The sequence below is a fragment of the Vicugna pacos genome, chromosome 5 (genome assembly GCF_048564905.1).
Source record: "Vicugna pacos chromosome 5, VicPac4, whole genome shotgun sequence".
In the NCBI taxonomy this organism is placed as follows: domain Eukaryota; kingdom Metazoa; phylum Chordata; class Mammalia; order Artiodactyla; family Camelidae; genus Vicugna; species Vicugna pacos.
This window is the reverse complement of record NC_132991.1, coordinates 44,753,674-44,769,593: the sequence shown is the minus strand read 5'-3', so window position 1 is coordinate 44,769,593 and position 15,920 is coordinate 44,753,674. Positions and strand designations below refer to the sequence as shown.

Here is a 15,920-nt window from a genome sequence, read left to right as displayed (position 1 = left end):
TTTGGTTCCAGACCACCGCAATAAAACGAAAACTGCAATACAGCAAGTCACATGAACTTTCTGGTTTCCCACTATACAGTTAAAAGTTATATTTACACTATACTGTAGTCTACCAAGTATGCAATAACATTATGTCTCTTTTAAAAATGTAATATGCCTTAATTTTTAAAAAAATTATTGCTAAAAAGTGCTAACCATCAATTGACAATCCAGGGTTGCCACAAACCTTCAATTTGTTAAACACAAAAACAATAAAAAAGCAGCATCTGCAAAGCTCAGTAAAGCAAAGCACAATAAAATGAGGTATGCCTGTAGTTTCTGAGGGCTGCCATAACAAAGTGCCACAAACTGGGTGGCTTAAAACTACAGAAATGTATTCCCTCATGGTTCTTGAGGCTGGAAGTCTGAAATTAGTCTATCAGCAAGGCTGCTCTTCCACTAGAGCTTCTAGGGGAGGGTCATTCCCGGCCTCCAGTCTCTGGTGGCTGTCAGCAGTCCTTGGCTTCCTTGCCTCACGGCCACATCACTCCAAACTCTGCCTCAGTCTTCATATCATCTCTCTCTGTGTCTATCTTCTCATCTGTCTCAAATTTCCCTCTATTTTTCTCTTATATGGACACGTCATTGGATTTAGGGCCTACTCGAATAATTCAAGGTGATCTCTTCTCGAGATCCTTAACTTAGTTACAACTGTAAAGACTCTTTTTCCAAATAAGGTAACATTCACAGTTTATAGGGATCTGATGTGGATGTATCTTTTGGGGAGGGAGGGTGCCCACCATCCAACCCACTATAGCAGGTAAATTTAGGAAATGCTGGACTAAACAAATTAAGCCAGTTTTCTGCAGCAGGATTCTGCAAAGCCTTTAACTTGCTAATGTGCATCGTGAACTTCTAGAGAGAGACGCTATACAGTGATTCTCAAACGTATTTGACCATGGGATCCTATTCACAGAAGTGATGTTCTATAGAACACTCCAACATAGGCTTATCATTTACCTGCCAGGCAGGTTCTCCGAAGGAGTATCAGTAACTATCAGAGAAGCCAAAAATAAGTGAACAAGTGAAGGCTCTCAAGGATTTGCAAGAGTAACTATTCTAAACTGTGACCATGCATCTCTGCTAAAGAGCATAACAGCCTTACAGCCATAAAATGAAATAACAATTTATGCCCAGTTATTAGACTGCCTCCCATCAGATTCTATTTTGGTTCAGGATAAAGTGCAAATTCTAAGTCCTTTGCAGCCAAACCCTCCATCAGTCTTCTCATCCATTCCTACCCTGTATTAATCCTTGCCCTAGTCAAACTGATCTACACACTGAATTTCCTACTGCCACACTTTTGTCATGAAAAATGCCTTCCCCAGTGCCTCACCTATTGATAGCCTACAATCGTTTCAAGTGATATCTCCTAGATAAAGCCTCCCTGGTCACCCCCAGCAAGGAGGGCTCTCTCCCTCTGTCTTGTATTTGGCACAGGACACTTGTCAAGTACCTGGTTTTAGAGTTCTCTGCATGAAAGTATCATCTGTCACTGGCTAGCAAGCACTGCACTGGTGAACAAGGCTTATAATTTAGATCTTTTCCTATCCTCCGAGTGTTCTGGCACAGAGCCTTTCAAGGAATAGATGCTCAAAAGGAATTTGTTGATTGACTAACCAAATAATCAAATTGGTCTTCTCAGGAACTATGTAAAAGTGCTGTCCAGACTCCCCCAGCCCAGCCCACCCCATCTCCCAGATGAGAGTGGACTGGGGACCGGAAGCTTGTCCAGGAAAGGGGCTATTTAGAGTTATGAGAGTTACCCAGTTATCAGCAATGGATGACAGTCCCAAATGCTGATGGCATTGAGGACCTGGGTTAGGCAGACTCCTGGTTCTGTTAATGATTTGAAACAGAAAAATATATCCAAAAGAATCGAAAGCAAGTACTCAAATATATGTACACATGCACACACATGACACACATGTTCATAGCAGCACTATTCACAGTAACTGAAAGGTGGAAACAACTCAAATGTCCATCAGCACTTGAATGGATAAACAATTTGTAGTGTATACATACAATGAAATATTATGGAGCTACAAAAAGGAGCAAAGTACCAGTACGTGCTACAAAGTGGATGAACATCAAAAATATTATGCCAAGTGAAAGGAGCCAGACACAAAAGGTCACATATTGTATGATTGATTCCATTTATATGAGCTATCCAGAATAGGTCAAAGATACAAACTTCCAGTTATAAACTAAATAAGACCTGGGGATGTAATGTATAGCATGGCAACTATAGTTAATAATACTACAGTGCATATTTGAAAGTTATTAAGAGAGTAAACCATAAAAGTTCTCATCCCAAGAAAAAAATTTTAACTATGTAGGGTGACAGATGTTAGCTAGACTTATTGTGGTGATCATTTTGCAATATATATACAAATACTGAATCATTCTGTTGTACACCTGAAACTAATATAATGTTATATGTCAATTATACCTCAGTTTGAAAAAAAAAAAGAGAGAGAGAGAGAGAGAGAAAGAGCCCTTTCCAGCCTCTAAAATCAACTGGTAATTATGCTGCTTTTAGATCACAGATACGCTGTTTTAGATCATTGCCTTGTACCAACTGAAGTTATTGTAAATGTCTGTCCTGATTTATGTATTAGTCTGTTTGGACTGCCATAACAAAATGCCACAGATTGCACGGTTTGAAAAACAGAAATTTGTTTTCTCACAGTTCTAAAAGTTAGATGTCCAAGATCAAGGTGTCTTCAGGTTTGGCTTCTCCTGAGGCCTCTGTCCTTGGCTTGCAGATGGTCACCTTCTCGCTGTCTTCACATGATCTTTTCTCTGTGCACCTGCATCCCTGGTATGCTTTCTTCTTCTTATAAGGATCAGTCTTATGGGATTAGGACCCTACTCTTATGACTTCATTTAACCCTAATTCCCTCTTTAAAGACCTATCTCCAAATACAATCACACTGGGCGTTAGGGCTTCAATATATAAATTTGAGGGGGAACACAATTCCACCCATAACAAGTTATAATAGCAAAAGACAAAGAACTACATACAATATTCATTAGTAAGGAACTTGGTGTAAAAAAAAAAAGTCACATATTGTATGATTCCATTTATATGAAATATCCAGAACAGGTAAATCCACAGAAACAATGCAGGTTGGTGATTGCTGGGGGAGGGAGGGAATGGAGAGAAACTGCTCAATGGGTACGGGGTTACCTTTTGGGGTGATGATACTGTTTTGAATCTAAATAGAGTTGATGGTTGCACAACGTTGTAGATATGTTAAATGCCACTGAATTCTTCACCAAAAAATAGTTTTGTTATACAGATTTTGCCTTAATTTTTTAAAAAACTTATATAGCATATGAGCAAACCTGGTATTAATGTGTGATAAATGATGCCAAGGAAACATATTAATTACAGAATAATGTTTAAAATATATGACTCATTATCATAATTCTATTCTCATTGTGTCTATGGTAAAGGTCACAAAAGCAAAGGACTGTGTCTGGGACTAGTCTGTAGTTATTATTTTAATCATTAACTATTAGCAACTTTCACCTAAAAAAAACTACACTAAACAAGAAAAACAAAGCAACAATATAACTAAATGAGCCCTTGTGTAAGTTTGCCGGCATATGGCAGCAGAGGCATAAACTTTAGGAGGAAAGTGCAGTGGAATGTCAGCCCTGGGAGAGCACGGCCCTTGTCTGTCTTGTTCCCCATAGGTCTCGAGCACGTGTAATTATTTATCAAGCTTCTCTGAGAAGTCTGGGCGCTTCAGTCCCAGAAGTAAGTGGTCACCGAGGTCAGGGTTGGGCCTTTGGGTTCAGGACCTGGTTCTGCTGAAAGAGACAGGGATGCCTGTGTCCTGCACAGGCTGAGGCTTTCACACTAGCACCTCCTCGAGATGTCACTCCCCCAGCTTCCATCCAACAGATGCTAAAGGGCTTGGCAATGAACGGTCCCAAAGGAAGACACCCAGAGCTGAACCTTCCACATGTCTGCCCTGGCCATGAGGACCTGCACCCTGCCCACCCTCTGCCACACTCTCATGTATTGGCTGATGCCCAATTCCTTGCTACCAGCTCTGGCTCCTGCCATAATTCCTATCAAATTCGGTGACCAGTCTTTGCACTAGTTCCTCACGTCACATCCATGTCCAGCTGAAGGCTGACCCTTTGGAGTCAGTGATCTAGACATTGGCCCCACCCATGCACAAGCCTGGCCCCCAAGCTCCGGTCCCAGTGTTACTCATGGACCCGTATCTCTCAGGCAAGCTGCATCTCATTCCAAAAGGGTACACACTTCATGCTGTCCCCACTCCATTCATGCCAACGAATAAAAAAGAACAATATTCAGCCTCATTAATAAAGAAGCATGAGTCAAAAATGTGGTATTAGCTAGAAAGTCAGAATGAACTGTGAAGTTGCACAGTTTGAATCAGCTGAATGGGCAAAGATCTTTCTCTCCTGCAGTTAAGCACCCACTCCTTGCTTTCTTCCTATTAATCCCCCTCTATACCCTCTCTTGTGGCCCCTCAATCTCTTATCTCTTGTTGTCTGAAGTGCACGCTCTCTCTCTTTCCTTCTCTCATTGTCTTCATCCCCTTTCTTCTATCTCTCTTTTATATAACCAATATATAATATAAAACTGATAACAATAAATACTGTAAATATTTTTTACGTATTGTATTTTTTTTCATTCAGTTTGAAGTCCTAAGGAGAGCATCTGTCAAAATTTACAAGAGTGATTTTCTGTAAAATTGATATATCCATCCTCCAGCTAAACACTTTCTTGAATGTTTAACTCCTGGATTATGGTGTCTATTATGGGTTGGATTGTATCTCCCCAAAAAGATATGCTAAAGTCCTAACCTCTGGTACCTGTGAAAGTGACCTAATTTGGAAATAGGGTCTTTGCAGGTGTAATCAAGTTTTAAGGTGAGGTCATACTGGAGGACAGTGGGTCTTCAGTCCAATGACTGCTGTCCTTATAAGAAAGAAGAGTCACAAACACAGAGACATGCAGGAAGAAGACGGCCACGTGACACTGGAGGCAGAGATTGGAGTGATACATTTAGAAGCCAAGGAACATCAAGGATTGCCAGTAAACACCAGAAGCTGGAAGAGGCAAGCAAGAGTCTCCACTGCAGGTTTCAGAGGGCCCTGCCAACACCTTGATTTCACACTTCTAGCCACCAGAACTGTGAGGCAATAAATGTTAAAATGTTACTTTAAGACACCCAGTTTGTGGTACTTTGTTACAGCATCCACAGGAAACTAATACAGTTTCTCTCAAATACATAGTACTCAGGTTTTGGTTTTGTTTTTTAAGGCTTAGGACCTCTTCAAGAATTCTTATTACTGATCCTGGTTATTCACTCTTGATTTACCTAATTTTAAGACCAAGGAAGTAAATTATTAATATAGTTCAGATAATATATAACTAAAATTTATCATAAGTTGATTTTATTTTAATGTGAATCTGTCCCAGCAGCAATGAGAGCTTGATGTTTGGGCCATGGCTTAAATGTCATTCCCTATTAAAATCCTTTGATAAAATCCTGATTCCAAGTCTAGGATAGGGAAAATACACGTGAGCCTGGAGTATTTTATTGCACCAAAAGCAAGCAAGTGTTCAAAGACTAAGAAGGATATGCCAAAAAGTTACAGGAGGTGACAGGAGGCATCACGAAAGGGCTCTTCCTACCCAAATTTGGAACAACGTGAGCAGCAAATGGAATAATGGAGTAATGATAATAATACGACTTGTTTGTTTAAAAATAATAATAATCCCTGTTCTATGGTGATACTCAAATGAAAGAAGGACAAAGAGATTTTCCTTATAGAACAATGTCAACTAATAAATATAAAGGAAATGGTAGGTTAGAAAATGACCATTTTGCAACATGTGAATTATCAATTCAGGCAAAGGATACAAAAAAATACGGGGTAACATGGACTCAAAGTATCAATGTGTGGAGGACTTACTAACCAGAAAGGAGGAAATGTAGGAATATGGGGGACACCTCACTAACTGGTGGGTCACTAGTTGAATGACCACACGTATCAACATGTTGTGTGCCTCCTGGTGTGATGCAAAAAGACATGCAATCTCACCTATACAATATTTTTGCCAAAAATGTTTCCCTAAAAGTAATCAAGAGAAAACAATCAGACCAATGCAGAATGTGATATATTCTACAAGGCAGCTGACTTGGTCTCTTCAAAAATCCAGTGTCATCAAAAAAGGAGGGGGCAATTATTCTATATTAAATGGGACTGAAGACACAACTAAACATAATTCATGAATCTCAATTTGATCCCAGATTGAAAAAAATTATAAAAAGATATTTGGGGAGAAACTGAATACAAATTATACGTCAGAATTATTGCTAATTTTCTCAGGTGTGACCCTGGTATTATGGTTACATGGGGAAATGTCATTATTCTCAAGAGATGCATGCTAAAATAAAGAGTCACAGTATCTGCAACTTTCAAATGTTAGCAATTGATTAATCTAGGTGAAGGATGTATAGATGTTAATTTTATTATCCTTTCAAGTTTCTTATAGATTTGAAAATGTTCAACTTAAATGTAGGGTGTGGAGACTTGAACATGGTCTCGATGGTGTGTGTGGGTATTTTCCTTCATGATCCTGAATGGTAAAGCATTCCCCATGTCTTTGTAAATTATCTTTTGTTTCAAATGCCTTCACTCCAACCTTCCTGAAGCACCTGAAGCTGAACTCACACCTGTTCCAAGCAAAGCACGGTTCCCACTGCCAGAAAGGTGCATGGTTTCCCTCTTCACACCTACACCACTGGGAGCATTTTTCTGCTTCAGCACCTCACATGTTTGTCATTTTCTCATGGATGTGTGCAGCTTTAGGAATCTGTCACTGTCTCCTTGCGACTTAAAGATGAATCATTCTCACAGTCTCTAGAAGAAAAGATACCATATCACTTCCTCACTGCTGTGGAGTGAGAGGGCGCCATGCCAACAGTCCTCGGCGCAGATCACTAGTGGATTTCAACAGTGGCTTCCAAAGTTCATAACAGATGCCAAGGTATGCTGGGAACATGACTGGGCTAAAAATTGGGAATCTCCTTGGGAAAGTCCTTTCACCTCTCAGGGCTTCTGTTTCTTCATTAGTTAAAAGAAGTAATTGGAATGAATGTTTTTAAAGTTCTCTTCAAGCTCTCACAGTTTATCGTTCAAGTCCTTGCTTCCTGGGACAGACATATCTATCACCATGGTCCAAAAGGCAAAAGCTAGGGCTAAGTCTTCTCCTTGAGAACAGTCTTCAAATTCTTGGATGCTGCCATGGGGAAGTAGCACCCTCAGCTCTTCTCCAAGCAAAATGGAAATATTTTTAAAACCTAACCCACCTGGCCTATACTTACCTTCTTCCTGGAAACAAACGTATCTGTTGGCAACTTGTGAAGCCTCATAAAGAAATTGATTCCACATGTACTTAGCATGCTCTATAAAGAGAGCATCAAAGGAGGACATTCTGTGTAGAATATTGTTATCTGCTTCCTTTATTCTCTAAAGCTGAACATTGTCTGTTAGCTATAGGACCCTTTGGAAAATTCTGACAGGGCCAAAGGATAGAAGATGATGGAAGATCTGGGCAGAAATTGCAAAAGGAACCAGTAAATTTTCATCCAGGGTGTGACCAGGGCAGATAAAGAAGATGAAAAGTATAAGAGGTTGGTTATAAACAGAGAAGAAAAAAATGTTAGAAAATAACGTACTGGGAACTGATTCTTTTTCCACATTCAGCATTCAGTTCACTACCCTATGCACCAATGGTATTTTCTATCCTGTTCGCTTTTATAATAAATAATGATGCAAAAATATTTAAACAACATCCTTCCCTGGTTAACCATTCAAGCCAAGCAGCGATCCACAAAACTGTGACAGTCAGTCTCCAGAGTGGAGGAGAAGCCAGTACATTCTTAGGATTAGCTAACAGAGTTCAGATTTGCCTTCCATGAAACCCAGAAGTGGGCCTGCCCTACCTCAAGGGGACACAGGCCAAATCAACTGTTCTCTCTTTCACATGACTTATGCAAGAATGCATTAAAACAAAGTTAAAGAAAAGAAAAAAGATTTCCTTTTAAAAGAAAGAACCCAGTACTTGGGAAGCTCTGGCCAGCACAACCGAGAGCTGAAGTGATTTATGGTGCCCCTGTCTGCATATTTTCTTAGTTAAATTAGATTTAGCATTTATTGCCTATTCAACAATTTTGCTATAGTCAGTGTATCTGTTGTTAAAAAAAAGTTTTGGTACTTCAGAGAGCTAATGGGGGCATGTCAGGGAGCTCAGTCCTTATTGTGAGCTGTATTTATGTAAATAATTTGTTTTGTTCATTCTTTTATAGGCATCTCTTCCTTCCAAATGTAAATTCCATAAAGGTAATGTTTTTCACCACTGTATCCCCAACCTGTAGCATATAGCGAAATGCAATAAGGATGATACAAAGTTTGTAATTGTAATAGAAACAAATCTGACTCCATATTAGATCTGTTCCTTTGGCTTTAACCCTGTGTCCTGTTTTCCAGGCTTAGTCGTGCTAGCTCTATAACTTTTGTAAAAGAATGTTGTCTATAGCCTGAAATATACAGGAGAGCCTATTCTCAAGGCTCTGACCTTTAAGAATATTAACACTTTTCCATTCATATAAAGATAACAAGTTGCAGAATAGAAAATAACATTTGTTTTGTTGGAGGTTTTACAGGGACACCATGACCTGACCCACTTAGACAGCTGCAATAAAGGATTCCAAGAACAAAGAATTCCTATACCAAGAAGTTTGCAAAAACCAACCACACCCCCTCCCCCTTTTTAGAATAAAAGGAGCCTGAATTCTGACTTGGGGAAGATGGTTCTCCAGGATATTAGTCTGCCATCTTCTTGGTTTGTGGACTTTCTGAATAAAGTCGCTATTCCTTGCCCAACACCTCGTTTCCCAATATACTGGCCTGTTGTGCGGCAAGCAGAACGAGTTTGGACTCGGTAACATAACCAGGGGGAAGAATTGTGATATAGCTCTCTATTTATTTGCATCTTTCTTTATAATTCTCAGGAGACCTTTTTTTTTAAAGTTTTCTTTTATAGATTGCAGAGCACATTTCTCATTCAGCTCATTATTCCTGGGTATTTTGTGAGTTTTATTTGTTTTTAAAAATGCAGTCTCTCTTTCTCTCATTATATTTTAAAGACCATCAGTGCTAGCCTTTTGCTTTGAGTGTATCTATCCTGCTTGCGGCCAACACACTAAACTCTCATATTAAATCCAATAGTTAGAGGGTCATTTTGCTTGATTCCCTTAGTAGGCTAGGTATAAAGCCATATCATCTGCAAATAGTAAAATTTTGTCTTTTTTTCCCAATGGTCTAAATCTTGTTTCTTTTTCATCTTTAATTGCACTTAGCTACAAACTGGGAAAGACATCAAATGATAATGGTAGTGGTGGGTGTTCTATAATCCATCCATGGTTCTAATGAGAAGCCCTCTGGTGTTTCCTCATCCTGATTTTCACAACTGGAGCCCAGCAACCTCCCATGTGCTCACTTCCTTTCACTTTACTTATTACAGGCCACTTAAAATAATCCTAATGTAATAATGTAAGTCTTAATAACACCAAGGTGGTTAGCTCTCAAAGAAGTTTCCTTTCTGACCCTAAACCACAATGTGAGAGCATCTCTTTGCCTCTGTTAAGTACACACACACACACACACACACACACACACACACACACACACAGCAGATGTAGCACATCCAAGCTATGCCACTCCTGGGATTCGAGGGCTGTGGAGGGCAGAGGAGCAACACTGATGTCTGAAGGGCTCCAGCATATCCATAGCACTTGTGGCTAAGGCAGTTCCTGCAGCTCTGAGAACACCAAGAGCTAGCACCCTTGGCATAAACATGCACATTCCCATGGTCAGTCCTGGCAGCGCCGTATGAATAAACAAATAGTAACTGTGTTTGTCCTAATCAGCACAAAAAGTGAACAGCATATTGAAATGATATAAAAAGAATTACTTCTACTCCGGCCCCAGACTATGACCCTGGTGGACTCTGGCTCTTCCCCTTGGTCCACCCACTCATTTTGCTTGAGCAAATTCGTTTTCCATCCCCCCTATTTAATTCAAAGCAGGTTGAGACTGGAAACCATTTTGGAGCTCACAGAGAGACTCTGCACTTCTTTGGTCTCAGACCTTCTCCGCCCCCTGCACACCTCTCCTCCTCTTCAGAACCAAGCTTTGCCACTAGCTGCCTCCAGGTGATGAAGACCGAGATGGCAAACACAAGGGAATACATCATCAGGTGCAACGGCCCCAGGATGTAAGTGTATGGACCTTATGCTCCACCTAGGCACAAGGAGGGCTTCTCCAGGGAATCTCATTCTCCCCAGCCCACTGTCCAAGCTTTTGTGCTGTCTGGGCAGCCATGGGGAAGACTGGCGTCATCTCCACTGTCCTGGGCATCAAGACTACTCCCAAGACTTCTCTTGGGTTTTGCCAACTATGGCAGCAAGAGAGCCATTAATCAGAGGAGACCTGGGCGGTAGATGACAACAGGTTATATTTCCTCTTCAGCCAGCCTTTGGCCCTGGCTCTACTGCCACCACTACTCTCAAGTTATGTTCGAATAACTCAGAATCTCCTTTCCCCATTCTTACCCCCCTGCATGGCTACAGGCTCCCTACTCTAGTAGGGGAGGCAAGAGTACATATGTGTATGCATATCAGTGCTCATGAAATGGGGGCAGAAGTGTGACTGCTTTTATCCCCACCCCACCCCCGCTTCCTCCCTGCTCCTCTCACCCCAAAAGTCTACAGCAAATGTGCTGGACCAAGCTATATTCCAGAGCTAACTCTAACCCCAACTTTTCTAATATTTGTCCCCAATTCTATGTTTCCCCTGGTTTAGCTTCATTCCAAACCCCAGCCCTGTCCAGTGTTCACCCCTAATGCTCCGCCCAATAATCCAAACCCTGGTATTATATTAATAATAATTGTAGCTAACATTTGTCAGCTAGCTCATGCACATACACACACATATCCCAATATTTTATCTTTACATCAATCCTCTGAAGTAGGTACTGTTATTATCCCTTTTTGCAGATGAGAAAACTGAGACTCCAGGGGATTAGGTGGCTTTCCCAAAGTCACATAGCTTGTAAACAGCAGAGCTGAGATTTGAACCCAGGACCTTCAATCCTAAACTCTGAGCTCGTACCAACACTGAAAGTTTTACCCCGTACCTTCAATCCAGCCTCAACCCCACCCTCAGACTCAGACTCTCCAGATCTGATGGCAGACTGAGCTCCTTGATAATGCGGCTGAGCCCCACAACCTGCTACCCAAAGTCACAAGGCAGTGTCTGCCCCACCATGTCCCATCAGGGGCTCCCCTCCCCTCCCCTTTCCCTTTCCACGACCAAAAAGAGTCCAGGCCAGTGAGAGGTCAATTCTGAGCCAGGCCAGGGTGGTAAGCTCATGGAAGCAGCTCATGGAAGCCCTAGGGAGTTCGGCAGCTGCTGATTAAAATGAGCTGCAGACCCAGGACACAGCCACGGCACTTCAGACCTACCTTGCAGGGCTGTGGAGGATGCTGCCCCATCAAAAGCATTCCTGTGTCTGGAAATGGCTGTGAAATCTGAGCAGCGGGCAACAGAAGAAGGCAGCTGTGGGAAAAACAGAAGGCCTGAGGGTGAGAGTCCACAGGAAAGAGGCCTGGGCAGAGGCCTTCACTTCCCCTGCAAGAAACAGCAGCAGAAACCACACGCTGCAGCTCTAGCGGAACCCTGGGCTTTGACTGCTCTGAGCTGTGTGCCAGCAACTCCAGGCTGCTGCTCCACAACCTTCTGGACCAAATTGTGCTCTCCCACTTTATGTGGCTTTCCCAGCAAACATGCCCAGTTTTATTCTCAAACTGACTCAGCATCTCTGAGCTCCGTCTGTCCCTATTTCCCCATCGTCATGCTCTGGCATTTCCTAAGGCATTCATTACTATGGGTTATTATTAATAATCAGGTGTAAAATTTGTTCAGAATTTATAGGCTAATTATTTAGTTATTACGTTCATAAGTCACTTAGTGCTTTAAGGTGGGTATTATTATGCCCATTTTACAAATGAAGAAACTAAGTCCTAAACTCAATTGCCTCAGAACAAGCAATTGACAAAACATTTTAAGAGGATCAATTTAAGACAAACAGTTTCACGGTGCTTTTATTGAGATCAAGATAACATCTTTTACTGAGATCAAGATAATTCTACTTCTGGAAATGCTGAGCAGGTGAAACAAAACTTACCCACTGGTTTCTCCAGCCTTTGAGCCACAAGTTGAAGATACTTGAGTTAATTAACCAAATCAGCCCACCTATGAGAACCCACACTCTTAACAGCTAGGCTATCCCATTGCTCTATTATTCCCTTTGTTCCAAGTCAGTCCACCAGGCCTAAACAAGTTGTGTGAGAAAGGAGTCAAAGAACCAGTACTGCAGAATTCCCACCAACCTACACCACAATACAAATAACTCAGTTATAAGACAGAACCTTGTAGTCCTAAATTTATGCATGGTATAGAAAGAAGAACTCTACCTAATTGTTTAAATCCTAACATAAAATATTTCCAAAGAGAAGCAAAATTTGCTCGAAAAACAAGAAAAAAGCAAAAGATGCCATCAGAGTCATTTTGCATCTATTTAATTATCTCATTAAGACAATGCTTTCCAGCTACAGTCAGTGAACAGGTCAGGGGGAAATACAACAGCAAAGAACAAGTATGAAACATGAGGGTTCTAAACTGGGGCCATGGAATCTTTAGTGACCTTCAAGGGGTCCAGGCACATCTTGGAAGCTCCTTCAAAAATTTGTGTGTATGGGCATTTTTCTAGAAAGAAGGGTCATAGCCATCATCAAGAGACTACTGGGAGAGAAAAAAAACACTAGGAACCACTAACTTATAGTAGAAATAAGCATCTTCCATAATTCAGCAATATTTTCTGAAACCCAACTGCCCTTCCCTCCTGAAGGAAGTGACCTCTCCCCTAGTGGCACCTTAGAGGAGCTGGGGGCACCTGGAACTCAGTGACACCAGGCTTGGCAGCCCATCTGGTAGTTCCTATCATTCCTGTGCCCACCTAGCCCCCTCAGTAATGGAAGGCCAAGCATGATCCCACAGCACCCCATTTAAACCAAACCAGGAACATTCAAAAGAGCTGAAAGGAATAGAGCATGGAGAATAAACATCCAGGCCACAAGAGAGCATAGCTCAGGTAGCCTGCAGAATTGTCCAGGGAGGCCTGAAGGGCTGGAATTACTCAGGGAAGCAGATGAGGTTTCCGAAGTTTAGGGAGGAAGAGCATATTACACAGGCTGGGCTTGCAGGTGTAACAAGCACAGATCAGAGGCAGGAACAGATTAAAGCAACAGACATGCTAGGAAAGAACAGATGGTCTGGTCCAGAGCCAGAGAGGAAATGAAAGGCAAGATGAAGGCCATATCATCAAATACCACTGAGAGATGAGGCTTGAACTTTTGTATGGAAGATGTCTGAGACTGGGCAGATTTCAATGGGGAAAGAGACTACGTGACTATGCTCTCCAGGAGGAAAAAACTGAGAAGTGGGATTTAAATAAATAAAAAATAGAAGAAAGATGATTGCTAAGAAGAGAAATTGGCCAGCACATGGAGTGTCAGGTATTAATTTGAAGGCACATGGTAGATGAATGGACAAGTCGGCAAGAGGCATATAAGACCAGATGCAGGTGTGGATAAATGGGGTGACTTAAGTCAAAGGAAATGGAGGGATCCCACCCATCACATGCCTGCAGTCTGCCTGCATGGAGGTCTGCCCTCAGCTCTAGTAACTAACTATGAATACAGAATTATTGTAAATACCTGTGATGGTCCCAACATCCATCTCTGCCACATCTCATCTGAGCAAGTCTTTTTCCAATTGAGTAGCAAAGATTAAAGAAAAAATATAAATTATAGCACAAGAAAGTCAGAAAATGACCAATCACCTCCTAGTCAGTTCTAGAATAGGTCCCATACCTTCCATCCAGTGTGCATTCTTTTCCTTGACTTTTTATTGTGAAATTGTGAAATTCTCAACATCCCAATGACTATCAGTAAATGGCTGGTTGAATAGATTAGGGTTTATCTATACTCTGGAACACTATGCAGCTACTTTAAAGAATGAACACATCAGGGAAGAGTACAGCTCAGTGGTAGAGTGCCTGCTTAGTATGCATGAGGTCCTGGGTTCAATTCCCAGTACCTCCATTAAAAAATAAATAAGTAAACCTAATTACTTCCACCACAATAGATTTTTTAAACTTAAAAAAGAATGAACACATCCAGATTTACTGAAGTGGAAAAATGTCCAATATTCCTGCTGGGTAGAGAAAAACAAGTTGGAGATCATATCTATAATATGATCCCACTTGTTTAAAAAAAAATACAAGTAAATATAATTGTGCTTGATATTCATTCATTCATTCAACAAATATTTATTGAGCATCTTCCATGTATCAGGCACTGCACAAAGATCTCTGCCTATACAGGACTTACATTCCACCGGGGAAGATGGACAATAAACAGGAGAAATAAGCAAAAGGTACAGGTACCATGTACAGAGTGCTCAGGATAAAAAGAAATCAGGGGGATAGAAATGTGGGGCAGATGTGATTTTCAAGACCACTGTCTCGTCTAGACCTCTGAGAGGTGTGTCTGAGTATAAAGAACAGAGGGAGGCAAGGGAGGGAGTCAGGGTGCTGTCCTGAGGAGCCTCCGAAGCACTTGAAGCAAAAGCTCTGAGGCAGGAGCATGCCTGGAGGGTTCCAACCGGTAGGCTGGGAGGTTCTGAGCAAGCAGGAGTAAAGTCAGGGGTAGTAGGGCCTTGGAGATATTGTGAGAACACTGCTTTTACCCTAATGAGATGGGTACACCTGCAAAGAAAAGTGTCTTAGAAAAAATGCTGATGGAGAAATGGGATTAGGAATAGGTGTGAAAAATCTTTAAAATTTTTACATTATACACTTTTCTACTGGTTTTAAATTGTATTATGAGTATATGCCTTATATTGCTAATTTTTAACCTAGTTCAGAATGTCCAGATGTCTATTTTTTATTGGTAAAAGAAATGATAATTCTAATAAATACATAAATTCAGTTAATTTGCTACTTTTATAGGGGTCTGTGTATCCTTAGAGTCCGTATTTGTCAGTTTGGCATCCACTCTTCATAGGGCCAATTATATTAGCTAGATTTTCTTATTTTCTGTATTCTTGATATCTGGCACTCGGGGCACTTAAGGATTCAGAGAGAGAATGTCCCTCCCAGGGTCTGCTAATTCCTAAAGGTAATCACAACTTGCCAAAGAGCACACCTTTCATATGCAAACCAACCAGTACCCAACCACTACTCCCACCATACCCCCAATATACCCGCAACTATCTTTTTATCTAAGTCTCATGCAACCAAGCCAGTATTTCCCCCTGCCCTAAATCAAACCCAGGGCCAGGTACCAGGCAACTAGGGACAGCCCTTATGCCCCAAAGCCCAGTGCAGTTATTCAAGCTAGCCAATTCTAAACACTTTACTCTGCCCTACCTTGCCTTTCCCCAATAAAGGCTCTGGTCTAATGATTTACCCACCTCTATCTTCTGCCTCCTGACCATCCTGGTGTTTCCCCTGGGGCCCTGTGTGACATAGTGTAAAATCTCCACTCATCTGACATCTCCATGTCATCACTCAGTCACACCTCTATAAATTAAATCCTGGGAATAATTTTAGAACATTTAGCTATGTGTCTTTAAAAATTCCAAGGATTTCCATGTAGGAAGGAAGAGCCACCATTTTGTTTTGTTTTGCTTTT

General features: G+C 41.3%; 1 long non-coding RNA gene across 1 annotated transcript in view; it reads right to left on the bottom strand.

Annotated features, from left to right (window-relative positions):
- The window catches only part of LOC140696393 (uncharacterized), a 167,048-nt gene that overhangs the window by 137,985 nt on the left and 13,143 nt on the right, over positions 1-15,920 (bottom strand). Inside the window, exon 4 of the long non-coding RNA XR_012072661.1 lies at positions 11,628-11,721. This is a non-coding gene — a long non-coding RNA (uncharacterized lncRNA). The remainder of the gene's footprint in view (positions 1-11,627; positions 11,722-15,920) is intronic.